The sequence below is a fragment of the Ceratosolen solmsi genome, unplaced genomic scaffold, assembly GCF_000503995.2.
Source record: "Ceratosolen solmsi marchali unplaced genomic scaffold, CerSol_1.0 scaffold3, whole genome shotgun sequence".
Lineage (NCBI taxonomy): Eukaryota > Metazoa > Arthropoda > Insecta > Hymenoptera > Agaonidae > Ceratosolen > Ceratosolen solmsi.
Window position 1 is genome coordinate 159,105 of NW_011948428.1, and position 14,384 is coordinate 173,488.

Genomic DNA, 14,384 nt, shown 5'->3' on the forward strand with positions numbered 1-14,384 from the left:
TTATACAAGAGTGAATTTGGAATTCCTATTTTCACTTAAGTTTATAAAGCTTATTACAATGGTCCCAAGTTCATAAACGAACTTGTTTCTTATAATGTATGTCTTATAGCATCATTTATTTCATATTATTTTAAATTTTGTATTATATATATATATATATATATATATATATATATATATATATAATAAATACCTTTAACGATCTTTTTAAAAATATATTACAATTCCTACTTTATAATGAATGCAATATATCCACGATCTCGATTAATATATTAAAATTCGACTTGACAATTAAATAATTTTTTTTTTTCTTTAACATAATACGTAGATAGAAATTTAAGATTCATTTTACTGAGACAATGAGTGCTGCATACGTTATTTTTTTATTTGATTATTATGGAAGCAATGATGGTTTACCTTAAATTGAAATATTTGTCAATATAATGTTTGTACTGGCTGTAATAAAGATTCGTTCGTGTTTCTTAATACGTAGATGAAATAGAGAAACTCGTTTTCATGGAGTAATCGTGAGTAGATTGATGATGAATCCTTAAAATGTTTGCTAGATATTTACTTCGCAACTGTAAATACGTTTTTCATCGCCGTTCTTGTCTGTGTCATTGTCAATTATGTCATCAAAATCCTATTTTTGCATCTCCCGAGCATCTTTACTATGTATGCCGAGCGAATTTCTGAATCTCGTGACTTTCGTGACTGTAAATTTTAAAAATCTATAAATGAAACGAAATGAATTCGTCTAGCATCACCAAGAATATTTCACACTGACATGACAATTACAATTTATAAAGATTATATTTATAAGAAAACAAATTCGGTCAAATTTTGAAGATAGGCGATTGATTAGTATAGAGAATAGAGTCTATGTTGAAAATTATAGAGATAAAAATAAATAATACTTAATTATAAATGTACACCCGATTAAAAATATATTCATAAGTTATAAAATAGACAAAATTTTTGTTTATAATAATTTTTCAGAATAATATCGTAGGATAATCTAGCTGTAATTTCTTTGAGTATTAAAATATGCACAGTTTACTTACTCAATATATTATATATAATAAGAAATTATAAAATGCAGCGATAAAGTAATTTTACACTAATATAGTGCAATTATATCAGTAAGGCCTAAAGTAATTAGAATAATTAGAAATATTGATATTTTATACGTCAGCTCGTATATTCAATGCTCAAATAGCATTGATAAATGCGTCATTAATGGTGTCATTTAGTATTTATTGAATGTATATAAAATGCAAAAAATTATTTACACCTTGTTATTTTCCAAATTAATGTAAGATCTCACTTAAGCTTAATTACCGGTCCATTGTAATTCATTCGTACAAATTTTCTGTGCCTTACAATAATAATTACGTAAGTATTATTCATTTAAGTGAACTATACGAATTTTAAAATAATTCAGCCTGTAAAATACGAATTAATATTAACCAATAAGATTTTGCTTCAATTGACCACTGTCATATGCTAATGTTAATTATCGTCTAGTACGAGTTATGTAAGTGTGCTTAAAAAAAAAAAAAAAAAATAAAAAAATAAAAAAAAAATAAAAATTAAAAAGAAAAAAAATTTCTCCCCTAATTATAAAAGCAGATATTGTTTTAAAAACAATTGAGCTTGAGACATTTCACTCGTGCCAGATTACTACGAATTTCATATTCCGGATCGCATATTATAATGATAAATAAATATATAATGAAGAAATACTAATATCCGATCGGACAATGGTAACGTAATGGTAGAGTAGTGACACGATTTTATCGACGTCCCGTTGGATATCGCGTAGGCGATCGATTTATCTATCGTGAAACTGCTCGCGATAAATCATTTATTATCCACCTTTGTATTGTGCTGCTGTAAGAGAGACTCGGACCGATGTAGAAAAGCTCCGAATAAGTGCAGAAGCGATTGGCTTATGTCCAGCCCGTTTATGGAAACGAAGATGATTATTTGCATTCGGCAATTATCGGCTTTGAGGTTCCGATGATTTATTTACATATATTTGCACGTATCGGCTAACGACATCATCCATTTATGCGCAAAAAATTCATCGCTCATCGAATGTAAACACATACTCGTTTTTTCCAACCTCATCTCAATATAACTTATGACTTAGCTTATATTTAAGTCGGCGTACCGAGTTCGGCTAACGATTTCATGATCAGCAGGCTACGCTCGGCTAATTTAAACTATTACGACATTTCCATTCGTAATATTTAATTGTAAGGTAATAATATCCATGGCGCTGCATGTAATTGATTTCGTCATGTCCGCAACAAAACAACGGATTTATCGACAATGATTGTAGCGACAAGTAAGTTTGAGCGTATAAGTGGCAGCAGACGCTGCCACTGGAACTATAACATAATCGTAAATAAACATTAATAATAACAAATTGTAAAATTAAAGAAAATCGCAATAAAATTATATGTCACGGAATCTTGACCTCTAAATGGTAAATTTTGAATTGCATCAAATGAGAAAAACCTTGAAGTAGATAAACTATAATCTATAAATACAGATTATGATTTACTGTGGTGAGAAAAACATAATTTGATAAGGATATATTTATAAGTGACATTCTTAATTGTTAATTTCAATATTTTCCTGGAGATATTCAGCTGTAATATACCAACATATATTATGTCACCCATAATATTAGTGTAATGTTAAGTTTTAATGGCAAATTATTTTAAGTATCGCAATAAATCTTCGTGACAAAGATCATACTATGTACGTATATATCAACGAATTTACAAAATCCATTGCTAAGCTGCACTTTGCGCAAACATCGTCTTGAACGATCGGCATGCCGAGAATGAAAATGAAATGTGATATCGGACTCGGAGGAGCGATCGTTAACGAACCGAGGAAACGAATATTTTAGGTGAAGCGTGCCCTTTCAGCTTCTCACCTTATTCCAAATGTCATTATCTCGTTCTACGTGAGAATGATCGGGGGACAGATAAAGCGCCGATAACGTAGAGGCAGATAAACTTTCTTGATTGGTACGTTACAATGACATTGACACTTTACATGAGGGAAAAGGATATTTCGATTTACGAGGTTTTCTTGTGAATTTGATGTTTGAAATTTTTAAATTTTTTTGATTATGTTGAAACTATTTCAAACGCTTTATCTTGAGAGATCGGTGCTGTTTTGGTAAGAATTTTCATTGTTTCGCTTTTATCGCTTGATCGATTGATAAAACGATATGTTCTTTTTATTATCGGAGATGAATACTATGCCTGATATACGAAAATTTAACGGTAACTCTCAATTATTTTAACCAATGATAAAACTGGACATTCGGAGTAAAAATAATTGTAAGTTTTTCAATTTGTGGTAATTAATAATTTCACGATTCATTATATAATTTAAATACAAGACCAGCGAATTTTGATAAATAATGGTATTTAAGGTATAAAGCTTGGAATTTTCTTTCGACACACATTACCGAACAATTTTCCATCCCACAATTATGCTTCTCCCCCTCCCCTACTCCCTACCCCTTTCACCCCTAAGATCTTGTACTTTTTACGTATATGAAAATTGAAAAGACCATAAATACGATATTTTATCCTAGAATTATACAATATTATTAAAGGTATATAGTTTATAATTGCATCAGCCGAACTGTATTGAATAATATATCTATTCGTATTTTGTACAATGAAATAGTCGAAATGAATGCATATTCCTGAGTTTCTTAATACATTATTTCTTTTTCGAATAAAAAAAATTAACAATCGATAAAGCCTCGGAAACATTAATCTTTTCAAATACCATTATCATTACGCATATGAAATTTAATTTCCGTCTTTTTAAATTTTAAACTCATATTATTTGTTACTATGCTGCCGAATATAATAAAAATATTCTAATTCTCAAAAAAAAAAAAAAAACAAAAAAAAAAACTATTATTACGGAATTACCAGTAAAGCATTTTCCAAGCAAAAAATTTCAATCCATTCATTTTAATATACAAAATAACATCGATTTATTTATAATAAAGTGGAAAAACCTACCTAATACGGTAAATAAATTTCTTCTCCAGTTTCCCCTTCTTCGCTACTATAAATACGTTTTATATAAAAATCAACTAATTACCCGAATTGTTGTATGTATATATATATATATATATATATATATATATATTTTCATTCTGTTATAACGCAAACGCGCTTCTAATTTTATAATATATTGTGATAGTTATTATTATCATTTGAAAACAATCAACATAGTGATAATTTTAGAAAATGAATTAAAATCAATATTTTTGTTATCTAATTAATACTGAAAAGCCTTGACAGAATAAATTTAAAAAAGAACATTTTTCTCTTGCAAATATTGTCATTCGTAACATATTTTCCATAGTTTAAAGTGTCATTTATAATTTAGATGCACAAGCAAAGTGATTTAAAGGAATTTTACAACTTTTTATTCGTAATTAAATTCGATTTATTCGTAGCTTCATTGTAAATTAAAAAAAAAACAGTAGCATTTTATTATTTATTTAACAATGTTATAATTATTATAATTTTGTTTGATTTCAAAACATATAAAGAATAATTTTTTCACAAGTGACGTTTAATTATATAATAATTTTTTCACATATTGAAATATAACTCTGTCATTAAATGATTTTTTTTTTTTTTTTTTTAAATCAATTCCCAACGTAATTTCTTGTCTTCTTTTCGTTAAATTTTCAAATTTTTAATTTATTTAATTTAATATATACGAAGAAATTATTATTTCATCGTACTTTTAATATGCTAGCATATTTTAAATATGCGTCATCTATTGTTGCAAATACATCAATATGTCAGATGTTCATGTTGTTTGCATTACATTGTTTGCATAAATTTGAAAAAAAAATCTAGCACACACTCGTATACATCATTCTCTTCCTTTCTCTTTCGCTTTCTCTCCTCTATCCTTCTCTTTCTTCTGTTTGATATTCGAGAAAGGAAAACATTGATACTTATAACTAGGTAAATACTGAGGAAGACAGTCCTATAGTAATTATTAATTTTAATGCCGTTTCAATAATTATTCTCCCTTAATTATTGAGATAAAAAATGTAAGAATAGCAAAGATTTAAAACAATGAGTAGCTACTCATCATATTTACGTATATAGAATAGGGAAGAAAATAATTCAATTTAAATAAGTATAATCAATTCCCAGTATCGATATTAATTCACGAGATAATAGAGAGGAATAGAAAAATTATACTATTAATTGCTCTTCGACTGAGGCGGGAAAGTAATTTATCAAATAAATTTAACGTAGGAATTAGATGTTTGTTCGCTGGTAAAACTGGATTTAAAAATTTCTCATTTGGATTAAAACATTGAAATTAATGAGTAGCTTCGCCAACATATTCAAGATAAATTTCCAATACACAAAATATTAATTAAACATTCGATAAAGTGCCATATATACATATAAACAAAAAATTATTTCAAGGCATCTTAATAATAATAATAAAAAAAAGAAGAAAAAAAAAAGCTTTCAATGGACTCATAGAGATACAACTTTCGTCGAATACTTTAATAAGGCGACAATGATAAAAAACCACAAAACCTAAAAATGCATTTTGGTTATTACGCGTAAGACGTATCTGGATGCTACAAGTAGCAGGAGCTACTGTCAATAAATATAGACAATATAGTCAGAATAGCTGTCTGTCAAATACCCTCTCTCTCTCTCTCTCTCTCTCTCTCTCTCTGTCAATACTTCTCTCGTTTTGTTTTTGCGCTCCCGCCACAAAGTGACACAACTCAATTATCGGCATGCAAACTGCACGATCCGCCACACTCACTCGATTTCACGAGCAATACTCAACTTACAAATATCACTCCTCTGTCATCTCAACCCCCGAATGAAACACCGTCGACATTTTCAAGCCACAGCATCGTTCCGATCTCGAATTGACCCGAAGCAACGAGGTTTACGTACTCGACGAATTCGCAATGCATCAGCCAGGAAGGCAGTCGTCGGTGTCAAAACGTCGGCCGAGGAGTCGAAAATGAAAGAGAGCCGCCCGCTCCCATACCGGAATCCCCGCGGCTCCCACTCGTACTCACCAGGGCTCCACGTGTCCTCCGCACCGACGCCAGACGAACCTGCGGCCAGAAGTTTGGCAGCTCTCCTGCCACGGAGATGATAGGTGAGTCGCGCGCGCGCGCGTCCGTCTCCGTCCGTTTCTAGCTGCGGACTGCGACTAACTAACTGGACTCGGCAAATCGTGGACGCCGTCTCGCCTTGACTGCGCCGGGGTTTCTCGCGCCGCGACGCCCTCTCCTTTCTTCCCTTGTTTTTTATACGTAACGGCCACTGCCCTCCCCCGTCTCCTTAAACGTGGCGCGGGCTTCTCCCGCGGGCGATCACCTTTTGCGGTCCAAAAATCGGATTCTCGGGATAGTTTTCAACGGGTGTTGAGTTTGGGATCGTTCGGGCCTTATAACGCAAGTCTAGCGGGACCCTAGGATTTCACTGAGATAAGAGAGAGAGAGAGAGAGAGAGAGAGAGAGAGAGCGAGAGAGAGAGAGAGAGAGAGAGAGCGAGAGAGAGAGAGAGAGAGAGAGAGCGAGAGAGAGAGAGAGAGAGAGAGAGAAAGAGAGAGAAAGAGAGAGAGAGAGAGAGAAAAGGTTACCTCTTCGAAACGAGCAAACTTACTTTGCTGATGTTTGGCGTTGACGATCATCCTTACAATTGTCTCGTAGCCAATCGATTTCCCAAAATTAATTAAGATAATTCAACAATGGGATATTGTTGCTGAATTTCAAAATCATGTATATGCTTTTTGCAATGGTATCGCAATAAAAGAGGCCGCTTGACACATATTGACGTTAATCAAATAGCCATTTATACTTAAGCTTTCTTAGAAAATATATTCCTAAGGTATGGATCCTTGAAAAAAAGTACTTTCTCATTTTCTAGTTTGTTGTATGTGTATTGAATGTACGAATCAAATGAGCCCAAAATAACTTTATAAAGTGCGAAAGATATAATTTCTTGAGCATACCAATTAATATTCTAAAGATTTTTCCATACTTTTTAATTACTTATGAATTAAAATCTCTTAATTATCTCAACCAAATAAATTCTATGTAACTGTGGAATGTATTGAATATATTTTTCGTCATCTTTTTCCTTCAACTATTAACTTATTTCTAATAAAATGCTTGTTTCACAATACTTTATAGATAATGAGTAAGTAATTAATTTAACTACACGTTATAATTTATCTACATTTAACATTACATTGCTTTATGCTAACTTATAATCACGTTATATTCCAATTTTTGTTTTCAATCAAATTTTTCCCAAATACTATAATAATTGGTATTTAATTCAAAATATTAATAAAAAAAAGCACATGATTGCTCTTAATTGAAAAAAAAAAAAAAATTGTCTCTATTAGTTATTGTAAAATCCAAAGACATTTCATTTGACGACCAAAAATGCCCAATAAGCATTAAGGACGAATGTAATGATTTCTATTAAAAGATGTAAATAACAAATATGTCACATAAAATAAATAATAATGATATCTAATTTTTGAAAACAATATATACAACATATTGGAACAAATCTTAATGAATTGATGATAGTTTAACGTACCGAGTATTTACTTTAATAATTATGTATAAAAAAAGAAAAGAGGAAAAAAATACTTTGTTGAGTAATTTGTAAAATTTGCTATTAAAGCATTCTCAAGATAATAAGTACTTAGACTTTTAGTGTTATTAATCTAATTTTAATTCTAAATAATCTTAAGATACTTTTAAGAAAAATTAAAATAAACTTTAATAACTTATTTCATCATATTTTTCTTTAATAAGAAAATGAAATCAAATTATTAAAAAATTATTCAACATGTCCGTTATTCTCTCAATGAAAATGTTTCTTGCTACTCTAACAGCAAATCATTCACACTGATTCTTAAGTATAACTTTTCAATTAAAAGCAGAAATTCATGCGAATTAATGAATGTCAAAGATATTAATGTAAGAAACTTATATTTCCGAAGATTTCTAATTTCAAATATAAACATTTAGCCATCATATAAAACTTATTTAGACAGAGGAGTACCAATTTCCTTTTTTTTTTTTTTTTTTTTTTGAATAACGAAGAAAATCCGTTGTTACTCGACTCACCAAAGGACACAAATAACAATTAGCATATTGTAGGAATATAGCTATTATTGTTACAAACATCCTTGAAATATAGAAGAAAAAAAGAGAAGAAAAAAAATAATTAAAGTTCTGTTCATTCGCATCTTGGATAGTTTGATTCATCTGCAACGAGTATATATTTAAGTAACTTTATATAATAACAATAAATACTAATGTCTATCCCTAATAACAAGATCATGTGAATATTGAAAATAAAAGAAAATATTACATGCAATATCAGAATGAAAAGAATTTTGTGTCTGTGCTTGTCTGTGCTTTCACACGAATATGAATATGCAATGGAAAATCTATTTAAATATATTGGTGGATGCAGCTGTGACGACACTTCTCTAGAATTGGATGAATAAACATAAATTAACATTTTAAATATTTGCAAAAAATATCAAAGTTTTTTTTTGCACAGTAACTTATCAAATATAATATGAATCTTAGTTGACTCTAATTTAACATAATTTAACAATTTAACATAAAACTGCTAAAAATGAGGAAATCCTAATTGCTCATATAAATAAGGTATAAAAATAGAAACAAATTAGTAATGAACATTGTATAAATAATTAAAATATTTAAATATATTAATTTAACATTATTATATTGCAATTAAATTTCATGCTTTCTTCTTTTAATTAATAATCGATGCACTTTTTTAGATAATTTTTTTACTACGGTATTTTCAATAAAATATCGATTTTCTATGTTTTCAATTAAAAATTTCCATATACTTAATATTTGATTGATTAATTGATTAATTAATCAATTAATTAATTAATTAATTAATTCCATTGATTAATTATTATTTTACACTTATTTCGATTTCATAATGCTGACAAAAATTTATCTCTCTATCATCTCACTCTCTCATTAAATACCTTACATGCAATACAAATACAAATACCGGCTTCGCTCTATTTAAACATCTTTTTATTCTTATACAATTTATTTGAAGATAAATTTTAACATAGAAGAAATACATATAATCTATGAGTATTTGTTTTTATAGTTATTGAAATATAAACAAATAATTACGCTTATTAATGCTCGAAAAGTTTATTTTATCTTCGAGCGACTGTGTGCAATAAATTAATTAATTACTTCGTTCAAAATGAAATTAACGTTAACATTTAATTAAATTACCATTTAAATCTTATAAAATTATTGCTCAATTGTTTTGGATTATTAAACTTACAATGCTATTGCATAATCAATGCAATTGATTTGGTTAAATTTTAATTTATTATTAATGTACTATTTATTTATTATCATATGCTACTGTATCTTAAATATTTTTCATTACCTATTATTGAATATTTTAACAATGTAGAAAAGTAAGAATAAAAAGCGTTGATTAGATAAAAGTGATCATTTGAAATCACGCTTTAGACATTCATTCGGATAATCGATAAATTTTAAAATAACATGAATCATCGAAAAATTTTATGTATGTTTGCTTGGTAAAAATCGTTACAAATTTTTTAAATCGAACTTTTAATTTAAAATATAAATATATAAATTAAAAATAAAAACTTTTATTATTATTATTATTATTATATATATATATATATATATATATATATATATATATATATATATATTTATATTAAGATTAAGATAGTTTAAGATAAATTCGTAGCCATTGACTTATAATTTATACTAACATTTAACAAACTAATTAACTCTTGAAGTATGTATTTTTGAATTGGTACTTAAATTTAATTTGGAATTACTTAATTTTCAATAATTAGTGTAGTTTCTTTATAAACTTGAAAGAGCTTTCAGATTTTTTACTCCACTTGTTAACTGTATTTATAAATAGTATCGCAAATATTTTATTCGTTTCGTCTTTGTGTCTTTAATCCAGCATCAAATTATTTGCATTATTCGCCTTATTATCAGATCGAACATCATTCTTCTATTGTTATTGACATCAACATGAAACTACAAAAATTATTTCATCACGTTTTTTGAAATGTTATAATTATTTATTTAAACAGCATCCGACTAATTAGTAAATAATTTCTCTACAAAAGAATATAACCTCAGAAATTTTTAATAAGTAAAATTATTATATATTCACACAAATCATATAATATTTACAATACTGGCAATACTAACATTTGCCGAATGATCCATTAAAAAAAACCTTTTATACTTTTAACAATCGCAAATGCATTTATTGAATGCTAAATTAATATTTAAGTAAAATAATTGATTCTACTTCAAGAGTGAGTATTTCTTTCAGTATGAAAGTTATTGCAAAGGCAACGCCCCAAATATTGTATGGAAAAAATTAGTTATATCATTCTTTTTTATAGTAATTTATTACTATGAAATTGAATACTATTAATTTATTGAAAAACTTATAGATTTTACATATAACATATCTCTAAATCATGTTTTAATATAAATATATAGGACGACATAAAATACTAAATGATATATTGTGATATACTAAATGAAATATTTTTTATAAAGTCATATCATATCCTTTTTTTGCTCTATCGTATATACTAACAATTTAATATGCAGAAAAGTTTACTTTATTATTATAATTAAGGAAAAACCATATGTAAATTTACCTCCAAATTAATGTTTTTATAATTCATTATGTAATATATGATTAGCATTTTATTGATATTCAAGCTTTTATTTGAATATATACAGAAATCTTATAGGACTAACCGTTAATAATATCGCTAAAGATTTTTTTCACTACAACGTCAACTACTAAAATTATGAAACTACATATTAATTAATTAATCGACTATTGTTATTTTTGAATTTTAAAATTATGCTTTGATTTTATTAAAAAATTGTTAACTAGATTTATCCATAAAATTAATCAAACTAAAATTCAAACTTCTCTACTATTGTAAACGTGTGCCTAATAATTATAGACATTTAGTTAAAATAATTTTAAATTCCAATAATATGTATGAATATTCGATATAAGTTTGATTTCACAAAATACTATGTTATGCTTCTAGTTTTTGGTAAAATTAGAAACATTTAGTAAAATGTCACTGTATACCATTACTTTCAAAATTATTATCGCTAAAGCGCATGTAAAATTACTATAAAATCATCCCTTTAGAAATCAGATTACCTATGATGACTATCAAAGTTTAATGTGTATTGTAGTTTATTTGAACTTTCTCTTGTATATAATTTTTTGCATTACTATTGTTTATCTGAATTGGGTCTCTATTTACTCTGCAATACTTCTAAATTAGCTTTTATATACATTTATCGTGACATAATTACCGCAACAAATACTTTTATCTATATTAGAAAAATATATTATTATAAACAATTTTCAGTTCTTTATAATAATGACTATAGAGTTATTGTAATTTTAAAACGAAGAAAAAAAATATTTTCTTATTATTATAATTATTTTATTCATTAGCCTATACGTTCATCTATTGCACTTTGTCAACAATAGAAGACAATAGAGACTGAATTGTTGAATTGTTGTTGTTGTTGTTGTTTTTTTTTTTTTTTTTTTTTTTTTTTAAGAAAGATTTGTCTTTTATGATAGTTATTAAACGTGTTTAAATTATTAATTATTATTCATATATTTAATTTTTATATTAATTTTTCTTCACCATTCATTATAATTGTCCAGATGAAGATTTATAATATCTTAATATTAAGAAAAATTTAGAATTATTATTTTTAATAAATAAGATTGTTTTTTAAATTTTCATCATTTTATCATTCACAAATAGATCGTTCAATGTGTATATTCATCGTCAATTGATATTTATTATATATGCTTAAACATAAAGGCATTTGCGCTTACATAAATAAGTATTACGTAAAATATTAATCTATGATATATTATTGGCATATAGATACATTATTGATTAAATATGTATTAATAATATTGACTGTCCGAATAGCTCGTAAATATAACTAACAAAATCGCCACACTGTATTACTAATTTATAAATTAAATTATTTATTCGTACAAAAGAATTATGAACTAACTGTATATTCACATTGTTTTTCAAAAGTAATTTATCATTGCTCTAACTTCCTCTATATTCAGGTTGTCTAGAACTATGTCTCGCTTTCCTGCTGTTGATAGTATTAAATGACTAATATTACTTCCGCTTTTCATTTATTATAGATTAGACAAAATAATTTCATCTCCCTTCAATAAACCCAATTATTTTAATGAATAAATATTCGTATAATTTTTATTTTTGCATGCATAGCCCGATATTGTAATCTCAGTAAATAAGATTGTCAAAAATTTTCAAAAATAATTTTAATCTAGTTTCATCATCAATCAACAATTATAAGATCAGTTATCATAATTGTATAATATCGTTTCATTTCACTTTATTTTGAAGTAATGATTTAATAGCATTTACAAATAAATTAAAATAACCAATAACACGAGTAAACCGTTCTAATTAAGTTGGTAGATGAAATTTATTGTAAAATAATTTTTATACCACAATACAGACTGCTTTTGTAACAATTAAGAAGAAACGATGGATTTTTGTTTTAATGGCATAGACGAAGCTACGATGAGCTTAAAATCTTTTGACTTTTAATAGTTTATGTTTGTATAGATATGTCAATGCACATAGAGATTGTTAAAATTGTATAAAAAAAAAAAAAAAAAAAAAAGTGTAAGCTTGCGATGTTTGATTAACTAATTTTAATACAAATTTCATTAATATATCATGTTTGATGCAAAAGAAAAACTGAAAGATTAATTTTGCTGGAAGAATTTTTATATTGTAAAATGAAGATTGCAATTAAATAAATGTATAATAACATTAAAATTTGATAAAAAATTATTGAAAAATGATAAATTAGCGACTTCAAAGAACTACCTATTATATTCATATTTAGTTATAATTCTCGATTTATTATCATTATCATTATCGATTATTAACTAATAATTATCAAACTCTTCAGTTATTTTTTGTCTACCTTTTGTCTTTAGTCGAAATATTGATTTCTATGCAAATTACGTATTCAATATTTCATATATCACATCATTGATTTTTTTACATTTCAAGTATATGTAGGCGTCAGTTGAAATTAATTTCTGTAAATTTTTTCCGACATGACGTGCCGTTTCATAATGCCCACAATCATCTAATTACTCTTGTATTAGTAACCTTACTTATTCCATATTTTTATTAACACATATTCTTAAATGAAAATAAAAAATATAAATGTTGAGTAGTCTTTGTATAAAATTACAAATTGCAAATATAAATTAATATTGCCATCTATATATATTGTGTTTTAAACTGCAAAATGTTGAAAAATTTAATTTCACTATAATTATTATTAAATATTGAATTACGATGAATGTTTACTTTTTATTCAAATAAATATATAATCTAATAAATTTTACTCGCAGTAAAAGTTTCGCTTCTTTGAAAAACTAAACGTATTTTATGATATTCTTATAATTTTTCTAATTATAATAATTATAAGGAATTAAATAACTTTTGCTAATAATATAATCGATAGACATAATTTTATAAGCTATTTAAATTAAATAATAATTAAAATCAAATTATTATTTTAGACATTGATCATAATTGAGATAAATCTGTAAATTACTCTTAATTTCAATCGCATATTGATATTAAATAGTACAAAACTTTGTTAAATTGAATAAAATAATCTTTTTATTTATAGTATAAAATTAACTAAAAATAAATTAGCAATAATATGAATGTGCTTAAAAGTAGAATTATTTATTTTATGAATATACAATGATTTATGTTCTCTCTCAATAATAATCTTTGTATTTCTAAAAAAATTTTCTCTTATCACATTATTATTGAACTAAATGGAAATTTCTCTTGATAATATATAAATATATATATATATATATATATATATATTAATAAAACTTTTAAAATATCCATTTATTTTATCTAATACTACTGCTTTAGTTGAATAAAATCTCCAAGAATTGTTGAATTAATTATTATTCTAATAATTTAAAATTAATATGAATAATAGAAAAAATATAACCAATAATCTGTAATAATAAAGCGGTTTATAAAGTTTTATTACTAGATATAAATTTATCATCATAACAAAAAAAAAAAAAAATGTATTTTATGTGCTAACAAGATAATTTCATATAAGATTTAGT

The 14,384-nt window shown here is 26.2% G+C and overlaps 1 protein-coding gene across 1 annotated transcript in view; it reads right to left on the reverse strand.

The window, feature by feature from the left end:
* The window catches only part of LOC105363563 (ATP-binding cassette sub-family G member 1), a 28,656-nt gene extending 22,383 nt beyond the window's left edge, over positions 1–6,273 (reverse strand). Inside the window, exon 1 of the mRNA XM_011501295.1 lies at positions 5,894–6,273. The gene's annotated coding sequence lies outside the window, so the exon portion shown is untranslated. The remainder of the gene's footprint in view (positions 1–5,893) is intronic.
* Positions 6,274–14,384: the final 8,111 nt, after the last annotated feature.